Here is a 15,292-nt window from a genome sequence, read left to right on the forward strand (position 1 = left end):
ATGATACCTCAGGTGCTGTCACACTGATTAAAATGATACCTCAGGTGAAGGAATCAGTTTTGTAGATTTTCTTTATTCTTTGAAGTTTCCTTGTATTCATATCTTTATGCATTGGGGCGGGACTGTGGGTAGGGTCTTCAGCGTTGTTCCGTCCCCTCCACTGTGTCTGGGTATCTCTTCATTTAAAATTTTGCACCGGCTTTGCAGCAGGCGGCGTTTGCGCAGTTTGATCTAATGGTGGTCTTCAGTTAAATGGTTCCGGCGGCACAAAGCAATCTACGCATGTGCAGCTGCCAGCACCATTTTCCTGAAGACTTCCAAGACCTCATTCTGTGTTAGCGCCACTCATGGCTAGGACTGCGCCGGCGCAAAATTTTAATTAAGAGACCCCCAGACATTGGGTAGGGTCTTCATCTTTGTTCCGTCCCCTTCACTCAGTCCCTCCCACAGGCCTGCCCTGATGCACCAAGATGTGAATGCAAGGAAACTTCAAACCAAGAATAAAGAAAATCTGCAAAACTGATTTCTTCACCTGGGGTATCATTATAACCCCTTACTGACATGTGCTGTACCGTTATGACACATGTCAGGCCATTTCCTTTGATGTGGGCTCCGGCGCTGAGCGCGCAACTTTCTGGGCACATAACAGCTGATCTGTACAGCTGTCATATGCCCCTAATAGACGCGGGTGGAATTGCGATCCACCCGCGGCTATTAACTAGTTAAATGCCGCTGTCAATCTTTGACAGCAACATTTAACTTGCGCAAACCGGATGCGCGTCATTGGCCCCTCGAATCGATGTCACATGATCGCGGGTCACCGATGAGTTGGCATGACAACCCGGGTTCTGCACGAGACCCCTGCTGTTGTCATTGCCAGATAGCTATGTGCGCAGCCCAGCAGTCGATGCTCATATCAAGTGAGCATTTCTGCTACGATTTGATGATCGCCTGTGTGAGTAGCAGAGGCGATCAGATAATCCCAGCTTCTAGTCTCCTATGGAGACTATTGAAGCATGCAAAAAAAAAAAAAAAAAAAAAAAAGTTTTTAAAAATATTAAAATAAAAAAAATCTAAAAGTTTAAATCACCCACCTTTCGCTCCATTCAAAATAAAACAATAAAAAAAATCAAATATACACATATTTGGTATCACCGCGTTCCGAATCGCCCGATCTATCAATGTGAAAAAAGAATTAATCAGATCGGTAAACAGTGTAATGAGCAAAAAAATTCAAAACAGCAGAATTAAGTTTTTTTTTGACCGCTGCTGCATTTCAATAAAATGCAATAATGGGCGATCAAAACATCGGATCTACCCCAAAATGGTATCAATAAAAAACGTTAGCTCGGTGTGCAAAGTGTAAGCTATAAGCCCTCACCCGGACCCAGATTCTGAAAAATAGAGACGCTATTGGTCTCGGAAAATGGCGCCATTTTTTTTTTTTTCACCACTTAAATAAGAAAGAACCTATACATGTTTGGTATCTACAAACTCGTAATGACGTGGAGAATCATAATGGCAGGTCAGTTTTAGCACTTAGTGAACATGGTAAACAAAAATGTGGAATTGCACTTTTTTTTTTTTGCAGTTTCACAGCACTTGGAATTTTTTTCCCGTTTTTCAGGACACGATATGGCAAAACCTATGATGTTGTTCAAAAGTACATGGCTCTGGGAAGAAGGGGAGCAAAAAACAAAATCGCAAAAACAGAAAATGCTCCGGTCATAAAGGGGTGTTAATCAGTATGACAGCGCCAATATGGCACTCTGTACTTTACTTAGTAAAATGTTGCTGACAGGTTCCCTTTAAATTTCAGTTTTTTCTGCATTTTCTGTATTTATTGCTCTATTAAGGGTTCCCCACATGCCAACAGAACAAACAGTTCATGCAGCTCATTTAATAGCCTTTTTAACACTCTTCCCTGGAACATTTGTCTGGAAATATTAAACTGCATTTTAGCCTCTGATTTTAGTGGACATCCATTTGTTCTTATTGGTTGCTTGTAGTGATGAGCAAGTATGTTTTGTTAACCCTTTCGCCGAGTATGCACTGGCCGAGCACTGAGTATTTACAGCTGCTCGGTGTTATGTTTGAATCCCTCCCGTGTGCATGATTTGCGACTGTTTGACAGCTTTATTACATGTGAGGAATGTGTTAGAAACAGACATTCCTCACGTGTAGGACTCTTTGCATTTGCCACAGAACACCAGGATTGGCAAAGTCGCCACTGGCGCCCTGTGCTCTTCACAGATGAAAGCAGGTTCACACTGAGCACATGTGACAGAGTCTGGAGATGCCGTGGAGCGCGATCTGCTGCCTGCAACATCTTTCCTCATGACCGGTTTGGCAGTGGGTTAGTAATGGTGTGGGGTGGCATTTCTTTGGAGGGCCGCACAGCCTTCCATGTGCTCGCCAGAGGTAGCCTGACTGCCATTAGGTACCGAGATAAGATCCTCAGACCCCTTGTGAGACCATATGCTGGTGCGGTTGGCCCTGGGTTCCTCCTAATGCAGGACAATGCCAGACCTCATGTGGCTGGAGTATGTCAGCAGTTCCTGCAAGATGAAGGCATTGAAGCTATGGACTGGCCAGCCCGTTCCCCAGACCTGAATCCGATTGAGCACATCTGGGACATCATGTCTTGCTCCATCCACCAACGTCACGTTGCACCACAGACTGTCCAGGAGTTGGCGGATGCTTTAGTCCAGGTCTGGGAGGAGATCCCACAGGAGACCATCCGCAACCTCATCAGGAGCATGCCCAGGCGTTGTAGGGAAGTCATACAGGCACGTGGAGCCCACACACAATACTGAGCCTCATTTTGACTTGTTTTAAGGACATTACATCAAAGTTGGATCAGCCTGTAGTATGTTTTTCCACTTTAATTTTGGGGGTGACTCCAAATCCAGGCCTCCATTGGTTAATAAATTTGATTTCCATTGATGATTTTTGTGTTATTTTGTTGTCAGCACATTCAACTTTGTACAGTACAAAGTATTCAATGAGAATATTTCATTCATTCAGATCTAGGATGTATTATTTGAGTGTTCCCTTTTTTTTTTGAGCAGTGTATTTATACCCAATAGGGCTCAGAAATAATGCAATAGATGAGACAGGTGACATAAAGCAGAGCTATTACTGTGGGGGAGGTAAACATTTCTGGCTGTAAATATTTTAGTAGTTCATAGATAAGGACTGTGAAAGTTTTATTGTTTGGTGCAGTGTTGTGATGAACCCAAAATTCTGATGGGCACATTCCTTAGTTGATGTAGAATGACATAAATCCATGTGACACATTCATTCCTGCTCTGAAGGTGTCAAAAGTCACCATTAATTTATATTCCGAGACTCTCCTTTCTCTCTGAGATTTGAAGTTACCTTTTAATACCAGTAATTTCATGTCTTTGATTCTGTGATCAGGGGAGCAAAAATGCTTGGCTACAGGTAGATCTATTCTTTTCTCTTTCCCCATGATGGCACCACGGAGAGAGGGGATCCGCCCTTCAAGGACAGGAAACCTACAGATAAAAAGGGCGGCACCTCTCTACCGCATCAGTTGGTTTCCTGTCCTTGACAGGGACCTACGGATGGAAGTGCCTGAAAAGGAATGAAGAAAATGAGAACTTACCAGGCCCGGCCAGACCGGTTCAGGCAGCGGGGGTTCCCTGCCTTGGCTGGTGCGGTGTCCTGTAGCGCCACCGCTGGGGTCAGCGGGCCTCTAGGGTGGCAGGGAGACGCGACACAGCAAAGAACTGGATCGCCGCTGTCTCCGGTGGCGTCGAGGCCCAGGTGGTGAGTATGGCGGGGCTTCCGGAGCTCGGGTTAGTGAGTAGGCCTGAGCCCCGGGGCCCGGGTCGGAGGCTTGCCTGGGCTTGGCGAAGCGCGTGCGCCGGACGACTGCCTGGAGAAGTTTCGGAGCGAGTGACACGGGGTGCGGGTGCGCCGGTAGTGACACGGCCGCAGGCCCCTCTGTGAGCGGCGCGTTCAAACGCACGTGCGGGAAACTGCCCGCACGGGGGGGGGGGGGGGCACCTGATAGGTGCCAGGCCTGAAGGGGGGGCGGACCCCTATAGAGTTTAAATGGCCAGGGAAGCACAGCGGAAGTGCTTCCTGGCATTCTCTGGCACTCTGCAGCTCTGAGCGAGCAGGAGTCCCACGTGGTGCAGTCCCTGCACCCCCACTCACCATCGCCTCAGAGGAAGCGTATGAAAGGATCCTCCAGCGGCCCTTCACGGCAACGTAACGGAGGAAGCGCGCGTTCTGGCAGGTTTTCACAACGTGGCAAGGACTCCAGCGCGGCGTCAGCCTCGATGAAGGACCCAGCTACTGGAACGGGTTCGTCTTCAAATCCGGTATTCCCTCTTACTACGGGTCGGTAAGTGATCTTCGTGAAAGCTCACTTGTAACTTGAGACCCCCTCTCTTTTCTTCTCAGGGCAGGAAGAGTACGGGCAAGTCCAAGCACAGGGCCTGCGCGCTTTGCGCAGCGGATCTGCCCACTGCATGGCAAAAGAGACTGTGTAACTCATGCATCGAGCAAACTATCTGTGAGGAGACCCCTAAGTTTGCCTCCGAACTCAGATCCCTGATTAAATCTCAGGTGGAGGACACCTTTAAGTCCCTGCAGAATGGGGGAGGGGGACAAGGGAAAACTAAACACCTATCCCCGGTGCCGGAGTCCAGTGGTTCAGACGAGGAGGGAGTAGTCTCCAATTCATCGTCTTCGTCGTCTTCCGATACCTTGATTAAGGCGGTTAGGTCTACTCTGGGGTTCGTGGATCCTCACCCTAAAAAGTCTATCCAGGACATAATGTTTAGTGACCTAGGACAGAAGAAAAGAGATCCTTCCCTCTTAATGATCAAGTACATTCTCTGAGGGAATGGAGAAAACCAGAGAGGAAAGGGTTGTTGTCACCCAAAAGGAAATACCCCTTTGAGGGCCCTGTGTGCTCCTTCTGGGGGACCGCGCCTAAAATTGACGTCGCGATAGCCAAGGCCTCTAGAAAGTTTTCCCTGCCATTTGAGGACATGGGGGTGCTTAAAGACCCTATGGATAAGAAAGCTGACTCCTTTTTGAAAGGAGCTTGGGGGGCGGCAGGGGGGGGGTGTTAAAACCCGCGGTGGCAGCCACATGCACGGCCAGATCTTTGATGGTCTGGCTAGACCAACTAGAAGCGCAGTTGAAGGATAAAGCCTCAAGGTATGATATAATAGACTCCATCCCAGTGATGAAGGGCGCAGCGGCTTTTCTGGCTGACGCCTCAGCCGACTGTCAGGCTGGCAGCTAGGGCTGGGAGTTTTTCAAACGCTGCTAGGCGGGCCCTCTGGCTCAAATGCTGGCCAGGCGACCTCCAAACGAAGTCTAGGCTGTGCTCCATCCCGTGTGAGGGGGAATTCTTATTCGGGTCTACTCTGGATGATATCCTGGACAAGGCCGGGGATAACAAAAAAAACGCTTCCCGGTCCTCTCCGGTACTTCTTTTAGGAAATCTTTTTGGAGTAGGAAATTCATGCGAAGGTGACCCCCCCCCCCCCCAAAGACCAGTACAGGTGGGAGGACAGGAGGCAGAAAAAAGCCAAGGGGTTTATGTTTAACAGGCCCCCTAGTGACAATAGGAAACCCGCCCAATGAAAGGCAGCCCCAGGTGGGGGGAGGCTTCTCCATTTCCTCCCGGCCTGGGAAAAAATATCAAACGTGCGCTGGATTTTAGACCTGATAAAATCGGGGCTAAAATTCCAGTTCCTCTCCACTCCCCATCCAAATTTCATAGTAACCCCCGTGAGGTCTTCAGGGGTAGAGCAGTTGGCTCTAGAACAAGAGGTTCTAGGCCTAGTGGACGAGGCAGTCCTTCGGGAAGTCCCAGCTCAGGAGGTAGGCGATGGGTTCTACTCCCCTCTATTCCTCAGGAAGAAACCTGATGGAACAGTCAGGACTATTGTAAATCTAAAGAAATTGAACAGGGTTCTGAAAGTTCAAAGATGGAGTCAATAAAAACATCTGTGAAATTGTTGTTCCCAGGCTGTTTTATGGCTGTCCTGGATCTGAAGGACACATATTATCATGTCCCCATACACAGAGACTACCAAAAATTCCTGAGGGTAGCGATACCGATAAGGGGCACAATAAGGCACTACCAATATACGGCTCTCCCCTTCGGGCTAGCAATAGCCCCAAGAGTCTTCACAAAGGTGGTGGCAGAGGTTATGGCCCATCTGAGGGAGAGGAACATCCTAATAGTCCCGTACCTGGACGATCTACTTATTCTAGGCAACTCGTTCAGCCATTGCAAGGACCATCTAGCAAAAGTCATGGGTTCCTTGTCGAGTTTAGGCTGGCTTCTGAATCTGAAAAAATCCAGGCTAGAACCAGATCAAGTGCAAGAGTACTTGGGTATCCTGTTAGATTCAAGGAGTCAGAAATGCCATCTCCCGGCAGAGAAAATCCAAAGCATGATGGCCCGAGTGTCCTACGTGAAGAACCATCCCGATATGACACTGAGGGGAGCAATGTCCCTCCTAGGCTCCATGACTGCCTGCATACCGGGGGTCCGCTGGGCTCAGTTGCACACCAGGGGCTTACAATGGGAGATCTTGGGGGCGGAAAGGTCACTAAGAGGGCACTTAGAAGATCGGCTGACCTTATCAAAAACTTTGCTTTCCCTGACATAGTGGACAGAGGGGGACAATCTAGGCAGAGACGTCCCATGGACAATACCATTTTGTCAGATACTAACGATGGATGCAAGCACCTGGGGGTGGGGGGCTCATCTAAACGACCAAGTGGCTCAGGGTTTCTGGTCGAAGGATTTGGAAGGGGTATCCTCCAACATGAAGGAGCTTCTGGCGGTGAAGTATGGCCTCTTAGAATTTCTAGACACGCTAAGAGGGCACCACGTGAGAGTTTTTTCGGACAACAGGGTAGTGGTGGCATACCTAAATTACCAGGGGGGTACCCGGTCCCATTCTCTTCTACGGGTGTCAAGTTCCATCCTCCGGGTAGCAGAGAACAATCTAGAGTCTCTATCAGCACTCCACATAAAAGGGACAGAGAATGTCACGGCGGACTTCCTGAGCAGGACCCAGCTGAGACAGGGCGAGTGGGGGCTGAACCAGCTAGTGTTCGACAAAATCATGAGGGTTTGGGGGCACCCCTCCATAGACCTATTTGCCAACTGGCAAAACAAAAAAGTGGACACGTTCTTCTCGATCGACCCCCATTGGGAACCCAGCGGCGCTAGATGCCTTCTCTATCCCATGGAACCACCAGCTAGCGTATGCCTTTCCTTCGATTACTCTCATTCCGGCAGTTCTGAGGAAGATCAGGGAAGACGAGGCAAACATGATCCTGATCGCCCCCTTCTGGCCAAGGAGGCCTTGGTTTTCCTGGCTAAGGATAATGTCCACCTCCGACCCCTGGGTCCTTCCGGAAGTTCCGGATCTGCTGTCCCAGGGACCAGTCCTTCACCCACAGGTAGCAAACCTGCACCTGACAGCTTGGAGTTTGAGAGGGCGCTCTTGAAGGATAGAGGGTTCTCCCCCAATTTAATCTCCACCTTACTGCAGAGTAGGAAACCCGTAACTACCAAACTCTATGGTAAAACCTGGAGAAGATTTCTTTCTTTCACGGGGTCGGAAGTAGTGGGGGAGGCCCCCATTACTGCTATCTTGTAGTTTCTTCAAAAGGGGTTGGAGCAGGGGTTGGCCACAAGCACTCTGAAGGTTCAGGTGGCGGCGCTGCGAGCCCTATATAACTGTGACCTGGCTAGGGATAGATGGGTCTCCAGGTTCCTCAGGGCATCCCATAGGTCCAGGCCCATCCCCTCCCGGAATGCTCCTCCTTGGGACTTAAATCTTGTGCTTTCGGCTCTGACCAGGTGTCCCTTTGAACCTCTAGCGGATGCGTCTCTTAAAATCCTGTCCCTTAAGATGTCCCTTCTAGTAGCCCTCACATCGGCACGTCGGATTAGTGACATACAAGCCTTATCAGCAGGGCCCCGCTTTACGCAAATCCTAGAAGATAGGGTGACACTTAGGACTGACCCAGCGTACCTTCCTAAGGTGGGATCCCTCTTCCACAGGTCACAGGAGGTCACCCTCCCTTCCTTTTGTTCAGACCCAAAAAACAAGGGGGAAGAGGCCATTCACACCTTAGATGTCAGGAGGTGCATTATACAATACTTAGAGGCCAAATGAGAGTGTAGGAAGGATAGGTCTCTCTTTGTGTGCTTCCAGGGATCTCTGAAGGGACGGAAGGCTTCCAAGAGCACCCTGGCAAGGTGGATAAGGGACGCCATCTCCCTGGCTTACTCCTCAAGCGGGGAAACCGTGCCTGTGGGCCTAAAGGCTCACTCGACTAGGGCAGTGGCAGCCTCCTGGGCGGAGAAGGCTGGGGCTTCTATCGAACAGATATGTAGAGCGGCGACCTGGTCTTCTCCTTCCACATTCTTTAAACACTACCGGATAGATCTAACTTCGTCTTCAGCGTTCTGGAAGCTGTGGTCCCTCCCTAATCTACACTTGTCTGCAAATCTCTCCGTGGTGCCGTCATGGGGAAAGAGAAAGACGTAGTTACTTACCGGTAATGGGATTTCTCGGAACCCATGACGGCACCCGTACATTCCCTCCCTTCACACATGGGTGCGCACATTTGTTTGTTGCCTTTTTATAGTCACAGGGTGTGTCTGGCAAGCTCCTTTTTAAAAAAAAAACTAAAATAAAAATATAATAAATATATATATATATATATATATATATATATATATATATATATATATATATGTATAATGTATAATAGGTGTGTCTAAACTTTTGGTCTGTACTGTGTGTATGTGTGTATATATATATATATATATATATATATATATATATATATATATATATATATATATATATATATATATATATATATATATATATATATATATATATATATGTGTATATATAAAAAAATTTGTGTTCCTAACCTGGCGGTCCTCTCGGTGCTCTGTAAACCAACTGATGTGGGAGAGAGGTGCCGCCCTTTTTATCTGTAGGTTTCCTGTCCTTGAAGGGCGGATCCACTCTCTCCGTGGTGCCGTCATGGGTTCCGAGAAATCCCATTACCGGTAAGTAGCTACGTCTTTTTCTTTTATTGTGTGGCGATGATGATTCATCCTTGTCCTAAGTTTTTGCCCAGTCTCCACTACATGCAGACCCCCAGCTGGACATTTGGTACATATAATTAAGTACACTACATTAGATGTGATACAGCTGAAAGTACCTGGAATCTTGTAATCCTGATGTGACTTGGGTATCTTCATCTTGTCTGTGGTCATTTTAAATGGACCAGTTTTACATTTTTTCTGGTTGCAAGGAAATGTACCTGTAGCTGGAGGAGATGACAGGGAGCTTCTGACAATGATGCTTCTTAGATTTGGGGGCTGCCTGAAACACAGAAGGGGGTTCTGGAAATATGGATTGTAATCGGGCTTCTTTTTGTAGTAAAGGTTTCTGTCCACCTCCTCCTTAGCGCCTCCAGGTTTGGATTGTAGGTGACTACTAGAGGCACCCGGTTGCTTTCTTGTTTGGTTTTATAATGTAGGAGATGATTCCTTGATATTCTGGTGGCTCTTGTAATCTGGTTCTCAATTGTTCTTGGATGGTTGCCCTGATTCAAAAAGGTCTTTCTGAGGCCATCAAGATGTTTCTCTCTATCCATAGGGTTGGAACATATCCGTTTTGTATCTGATGGCTTGGCTGTAGACAATAGTTTGTGTTGCGGATGGAAACTGTCCCATTTAAGATATGTTCGACGGTCGATTAGCTTCCGGTACAAGGATGTCTTTATTTCATTGTTCTGTAGCTTGAAGATGGTTTCCATAAAGTAAATTTCAGTACAGGAGTAGTTGACTGTTAGGTTGATGGAGGGATGAAATCGATTAAAGCGTTCATGGAACGTCTTCAGCTGTTGCTCAGCTCCATCCAGATGATTAAAATATCGTCAATGAAACGATAGTAGGCCAGAGGCCTGATGGGACAAGAGGACAAAAAGTCACTTTCATGCTTGGCCATGAAAATATTTGCTTACTGTGGAGCCATTTTACTTCCCATCGTACCAGTCTCCTGTAGATATACAGTGGGTGTGATATTTCAGTTTTTCTTTTTTAATAAATTTGCGCAAATTTCTTTTTTTTTTTTGTTTTCAGTCAAGATGGGGTGCAGAGAGTGTTCATTAATGAAAAAAAAAATGAACTTTTTAGAATTTACCAAATGGCTGCAATGAAACTAAAAGAGTGAAAAAATTTAAAGGGGTCTGAATACTTTCCGTACCCACTGTGCTATCAAATTCAAAGTAATTGTGGGTGAGGAAGAATTTTGTCAGTTTCACCACGGAATCAGCATCAATTCCTGTATTTTCCATGAAGATTTTGCAGGCATTTAATCCATCTTGGTGTGGGATATTAGAATACAACGATTCCACATCCATGGTGGCCAGGATGGTTCCTTCTGGTTGACGACCTATTGCTGCTAGTTTATTCAGTAGGTCTGTCGTGTCCTGAATATAGCTAGGTGTATTCTTTACCAGGGGTTTAAGAACACACTCTACCCATCCAGAAGCTTGCTCAGTAAGGGTGCCCACACATGAAATAATTGGTCTTCCTGGATTACCAGATTTGTGGATTTTGGGAAGCATATAGAATGTCTCTATTCTCGGACTCTGGTAACAGGTCATTGGCTCTTAACACATATATACACACACACATGCGTGTGCATGTCAGTGTGTATACACATGATAGATATATATAGATAGATAGATATATGAAACAATTCATATACATACACACAGTACAGGCCAAAAGTTTGGACACACCTTCTCATTTAAAGATTTTTCTGTATTTTCATGACTATGAAAATTGTACATTCACACTGAAGGCATCAAAACTATGAATTAACACATGTGGAATTATATACTTAACAAAAAAGTGAAACAACTGAAAATATGTCTTATATTCTAGGTTCTTCAAAGTAGCCACCTTTTGCTTTGATGACTGCTTTGCACACTCTTGGCATTCTCTTGATGAGCTTCAAGAGGTAGTCACCAGAAATGGTCTTCCAACAATCTTGAAGGAGTTCCCAGAGATGCTTAGCACTTGTTGGCCCCTTTGCCTTCACTCTGCGGTCCAGCTCGCCCTAAACCATCTCGATTGGGTTCAGGTCTGGTGACTGTGGAGGCCAGGTCATCTGGCGTAGCACCCAATCACTCGCCTTCTTGGTCAAATAGCCCTTACACAGCCTGGAGGTGTGTTCGGGGTCATTGTCCTATTGAAAAATAAATAATGGTCCAGCTAAACGCAAACCAGATGGAATAACATGCCGCTGCAAGATGCTGTGGTAGCCATGCTGGTTCAGTATGCCTTCAATTTTGAAAAAATCCCCAACAGTGTCACCAGCAAAGCACCCCCACACCATCACACCTCCTCCTCCATGCTTCACGGTGGGAACCAGGCATGTAGAGTCCATCTGTTCACCTTTTCTGCGTTGCACAAAGACACGGTGGTTGGAACCAAAGATCTCAAATTTGGACTCATCAGACCAAAGCACAGATTTCCACTGGTCTAATGTCCATTCCATGTGTTCTTTAACCCAAACAAGTCTCTTCTGCTTGTTGCCTGTCCTTAGCAGTGGTTTCCTAGCAGCTATTTTACCATGAAGGCCTGCTGCACAAAGTCTCCTCTTAACAGTTGTTGTAGAGATGTGTCTGCTGCTAGAATTCTGTGTGGCATTGACCTGGTCTCTAATCTGAGCTGCTGTTAACCTGTGATTTCTGAGGCTGGTGACTCGTATAAACTTATCCTCAGAAGCAGAGGTGACTCTTGGTCTTCCTTTCCTGGGGCGGTCCTCATGTGAGCCAGTTTCTTTCTAGCGCTTGTTGGCTTTTGCAACTGCACTTGGGGACACTTTCAAAGTTTTCCCAATTTTTCAGACTGACTGACCTTCATTTCTTAAAGTAATGATGGCCACTCGTTTTTCTTTACTTAGAATTTGTATTATGGCAAGAAAAAAGCAGCTAACAGTCTATTCAGTAGGACTATCAGCTGTGTATCCACCAGACTTCTGCACAACACAACTGATGGTCCCAACCCCATTTATAAGGCAAGAAATCCCACTTATTAAACCTGACAGGGCACACCTGTGAAGTGAAAACCATTTCCGGTGACTACCTCTTGAAGCTCATCAAGAGAATGCCAAGAGTGTGCAAAGCAGTCATCAAAGCGTAAGGTGGCTACTTTGAAGAACCTAGAATATAAGACATATTTTCAGTTGTTTCACACTTTTTTGTTAAGTATATAATTCCACATGTGTTAATTCATAGTTTTGATGCCTTCAGTGTGAATGTACAATTTTCATAGTCATGAAAATACAGAAAAATCTTCAAATGAGAAGGTGTGTCTAAACTTTTGGTCTGTACTGTATCTCTATCTATCTATATATATCTATATATATATATCTATATATATATATATATATATATATATATATATATATATATATATATATATATATATATATATATAATTTTCTATATCTCATGTGGTTCACCACACACATGGTCAAAATTGTTGGTACCCCTCGTTTAATGAAAGAAAAACCCACAATGGTCACAGAAATAACTTGAATCTGACAACAGTAATAATAAATTAAAAATCTATGAAAATGAACAAATGAAAGTCAGACATTTCTTTTCAACCCTGCTTCCACAGAATTAAAAAAAAAAATGAAACTCCTGAAATAGGCCTGGAGAGAAATTATTGTACCCCTGAAAATGTGACAAAAGGGACATGTTAATTAGTGGACACAACTTGATTTAACATCACAGGTGTCTACATTCTTGTAATCAGTCAGTGGGCCTGTATATAGGGCTACAGATACTGACTATGCTGTTTGGTGACATGGTGTGTACCACACTCAACATGGACCAGAGGAAGCCAAGGAAAGAGTTGTCTCAGGAGATTAGAAAGAAAATTATAGACAAGCAGGGTAAAGGTTACAAGACCATCTCCAAGCAGCTTGATGTTCCTGTGACTACAGTTGCACATATTTTTCAGAAATGTAAGATCCATGGGACTGTAGCCAACCTCTCTGGACGTGGCCGGAGGAGGAAAATTGATGACAAATCAAAGAGACGGATAATACGAATGGTAACTAAAGAGCCAAGGATAACTTCTAAAGAGATTAAAGGTGAACTTCAAGCTCAAGGAACATCAGTATCAGATTGCACCATCATTCATTGTTTGATTCAAAGTGGACTTCATGGGAGACGACCAAGGAGAACACCATTGTGAAAAAAATCAGAAAAAAGCCAGACTGGAATTTGCCAAACTACATGTTGACAAGCCGCAAAGCTTCTGGGAGAATGTCCTATGGACAGATAAGACAAAATTGGAAGTTTTTGGCAAGGCACGTCAGAGCTATGTTCACAGACTGAAAACTGAAGCATATTAAGGAAAGAACACTGTTCCTACTGTGTAACATGGAGGAGGCTCTATGTTCTGGGGCTGCTTTGCTGCATCTGGCACAGGGTGTCTAGAATCTGTGCAGGGTGCAATGAAATCTCAAGATAATCAAGGGATTCTAGAGAGAAATGTGTTGCCCAGTTTCAGAAAGCTTTGTCTCCGTTGCAGGTCATGGGTCTTGCAACAGGATAATGACCCAAAACACACAGCTAAAAACACCCAAGAATGGCTAAGAGGAAAACATTGGATTATTCTGAAGTGACCTTCAATGAGCCCTGACCTAAATCCTATTGAGCATCTTTAGAAAGAGCTGAAACATGCTGTCTGGAAAAGGCAACCTTCAAACACGAGACAACTGGAGCAGTTTGCTCATGAGGAGTGGGCGAAAATACCCATCGAGAGGTGCAGAAGTCTCATTGATAGTTACAGGAATCGTTTGATTGCAGTGATTGCCTCAAAAGGTTGTTCAACAAAATATTAAGTTAAGAGTACCATCATTTCTGTCCAGGCCTATTTCATGAGTTAAATTTTTTTAAAAATTCTGTTGAAGCAGGGTTGAAAAGCAATATCTGACTTTCATTTGTTCATTTTCATAGATTTTTAATTTATTACTTTTGTCAGATTCTAGTTATTTCTGTGACCATTGTGGGTTTTTCTTTCATTAAACGAGGGGTACCAACAATTTTGACCATGTATGTATATGTGTGTGTGTGTGTGTGTATATACTGTGTGTGTATATAATATATATGTTATGTGCTACCCTCATCCCCCAATCCTGGTATGTATGGCACCCCATCCCTCATCCTGGTATGCATGGTACCCTGCATCCCTATCCTGGTATGTATGGTATCCCTCATCCTGGTATGCATGGCACCCAACCTCTCATCCTGGTATGCATGGCTCCCTCATCCCCAATCCTGGTATGCATGGTACCCCTCATCCCTATTCTGGTATGCATGGTACCCCTCATCCCTATTCTGGTATGCATGGTACCCCTCATCCCTATTCTGGTAGGCATGGTACCCCTCATCCTGGTATGCATGGCACCCCATTCATCATCCTGTTATGCATGGCACCCCTCACCCCCCCAATCCTGGTATGCATGGCACCCCTCACCCCCCCAATCCTGGTATGCATGACACCCCTCACCCCCCCCCAATCCTGGTATGCATGGTACCCCTCTCCCCCCAATCCTGGTATGCATGGCACCACATATTCCTATTCTGGTATGCATGGTACCCCTCATCCCTATTCTGGTATACATGGTACCCCTCATCCCTATTCTGGTATGCATGGTACCCCTCATCCCTTTTCTGGTATGCATGGTACCCCTCATCCTGGTATGCATGGCACCCCATTCATCATCCTGGTATGCATGTCACCCCTCACCCCCCCCCAATCCTGGTATGCATGTCACCCCTCACCCCCCCCAATCCTGGTATGCATATCACCCCTCACCCCCCCCAATCCTGGTATGCGTGGATTGCGTGGCCCCCTCATCCCTTTCACGCTGCACACATACAAAAAGAAAAAAACACTTATACTCCCCTTTCTTCCTTGTGCTCCAGCGCTGCTGTGTCCTGTTCTGCCGGATGCTGGGGGAGGAGTGTGGCGCCGAAGTACGTGCGTGCTCATACCACGCGGTTCGGCGCCATTTTGCTGAAGACACACAGGAAATTTGTCTTCAGTAAAATGGCGCCCGATAGCACTATGCACAAGCGCCAATTCCGACGCCTTCACTCCTGCCCCGGTCTCCGGCGACGAGAGGCGCCATACACACTCCTCTTACCTGTAACG

The 15,292-nt window shown here is 46.0% G+C and overlaps 1 protein-coding gene across 2 annotated transcripts in view; it reads left to right on the forward strand.

The window, feature by feature from the left end:
- SMAP1 (small ArfGAP 1) overlaps nt 1-15,292 on the forward strand; it is a 287,543-nt gene that overhangs the window by 68,698 nt on the left and 203,553 nt on the right. The window lies entirely within an intron of this gene.

This window comes from Phyllobates terribilis, unplaced genomic scaffold (genome assembly GCF_046119375.1).
Source record: "Phyllobates terribilis strain yellow unplaced genomic scaffold, ASM4611937v1 Scaffold_3__8_contigs__length_932513732, whole genome shotgun sequence".
In the NCBI taxonomy this organism is placed as follows: Eukaryota; Metazoa; Chordata; class Amphibia; order Anura; family Dendrobatidae; genus Phyllobates; species Phyllobates terribilis.